Source organism: Cotesia glomerata, linkage group LG6, assembly GCF_020080835.1.
Source record: "Cotesia glomerata isolate CgM1 linkage group LG6, MPM_Cglom_v2.3, whole genome shotgun sequence".
Classification (NCBI taxonomy): domain Eukaryota; kingdom Metazoa; phylum Arthropoda; class Insecta; order Hymenoptera; family Braconidae; genus Cotesia; species Cotesia glomerata.
The window spans coordinates 18,035,943-18,037,983 of NC_058163.1; the positions used below are offsets into that span (position 1 = coordinate 18,035,943).

At 31.1% G+C, this 2,041-nt stretch overlaps 1 long non-coding RNA gene across 1 annotated transcript; it reads right to left on the minus strand.

The window, feature by feature from the left end:
* Positions 1-1,108: 1,108 nt before the first annotated feature.
* Positions 1,109-1,828, minus strand: LOC123267155. Its single transcript, XR_006509980.1, has 3 exons — positions 1,686-1,828; positions 1,315-1,571; positions 1,109-1,235 (listed from the first exon to the last, which is right to left on the minus strand). It is a non-coding gene; the product is annotated as an uncharacterized LOC123267155 (long non-coding RNA).
* Positions 1,829-2,041: the final 213 nt, after the last annotated feature.

A 2,041-nucleotide genomic window follows, 5' to 3' on the forward strand; every position in this document is an offset into this window, starting at 1 on the left:
TATATAAACTGATGGCTCTTTTGCGGAAAAATAACAAATAACTTAAATAGAAATTTTTTTTTCCCCTTTGAAAAGTAAAAAAAAAAAAAAAAAAAAAAAAAAATATTAAGTAATAGGTTTTAACAAAAATTGCCAAAAACGAGCCAACAGTTTATATCCATGAATTTTAAGAAAACTCTCCCTTAAATATAATTTTTTTTCCACATATAGTAGAAGTAGACGTTTTCGTCTACCATAGGGTACTAAAGGTACAATGAAAACGAGTAAATTTATCAAAATTATGAAAAAGTTTTGCTGCTTATTGACTCACAAGACCGAAAATAAGATTACCCTCGGCCTTGAGGGGACGAGTGGGAGCAGCGCAAAACATAAAATTTTTGTCCTTCTAGAAATATATAATTTCAAATTCGTAAAACTTTTCTCTTCATTATACATTATTGTCAGTTATATGTTATAATCCTTATGTCACTTCTTTATACAGTATATAATTGTAATAATAATATTTAAATATAATTCTTATATTTTATCAATATATTTAAATTAATAAATAACAATCAATAATTTACACGTTGAGCTAACGTCACCATATAAAATTTTTCCGAACTATAAAATCCGCTGGAATTAAAGCAATTTATTATAAATATCAATATTTAATTGATACGGATAAAATAAGAAAGAGAACAAGAAGAGTCATCTAGTGTTAATTATAACGGGATACTAAGTCAACAGGAGTAGCTTACCGACGCCCGCTTCATCGCGACTGCCTCTCGACAAACCACGCCCACAGCTGTGTTACGACATGAGTACACATATAATACACGTATACACATATATTTACAAACACGCTTCTCTCTCTCACACTCTTCTAAAATAAACCTACATTTTTCTCACTACCTAAACCCAATTTATCTAACTAAATTACTTTAGTAAACTATTTTATTAATCAATTATTAAATTACCTTTAAACTCTACTTACCTTCTTTTTTTTTCTCCTCTTCTTCTTCCCCGTCTTACCTATTAAGTAGGATTATAAAAAAAAAGGGGGGGGGAGAAAGTATGAGAAACAAAATTGAAGAATGAAAAAAAAAAAAAAAAAAATTTTTGTCTTTATTTTTTTTTCCTCAAAAACAAAAAAAAAAACATTTTTTTTATATGTAAGAGAAATTTTTCTCGTCTTTATGAAAAGAAGACGCGTTCGGCTCTCGGCGGAAGCAATAACACCCAATATGTCTGGCCTGCAACAAAAGAGAAAAGAACAATTTAGAAATAAAATTATCCTCTTAAATAATAACCATGAACCATATCGTAACATACCTCTACCCCCTGGTGACCAAACCATTAAAGATAGCCTCGAGCAAGGCGATCCTTAATCGATCAATATCCTCGTGGTTAGGAGCGAACACCTCCGCGACCATCGCGAGGTCCTGGAAACCGAAAAAGACGACCGCCTCCACCACCTCAGGAGGCAGAGAGCCAAACAGGGTCACCAGACATGAAGCCAAAAATAAGGCTTCTCGCGGATGGACAGGACGCGCCAACCCCATCAAGAGTCGAACCGCCCTTCTCAAATCCTAAAAGAAAAGTTTTTTTTTTATATATATAAAAAAAAAAAAAAAAAAAAAAAAAAAAAGAGAAAAAATTTTTTTTTGTAATTTTTATTAATTTTAAAATAATGCTTTACTTACCCTCTCCCCGTATACCATTACTGCCATCTGGTACCAAGTACCGTAGCCCTCAAAATTGGTTTCGCATGGATACATTTTTTTTTTTTCGAACTGAAATAGATCACAGTTTGAAGCACACTAACACTCAACCCGTCTGCGCGAACCCGAGAGGCAAGTGAAACGAGATAAGAAAAATCATTTGTCAGCAAAATATGTACAATGTAACACAGTGAAGAATTAAAATTCAAATTAAATTTAATTGCAAGCACTAGATGACTACTGCTGTTACTCTTTTCGTTATATTAAATATTATTTTATATATAAAATATAATATTATTTATATATTAATTATATTATATATTAAATATTAGGTAAAA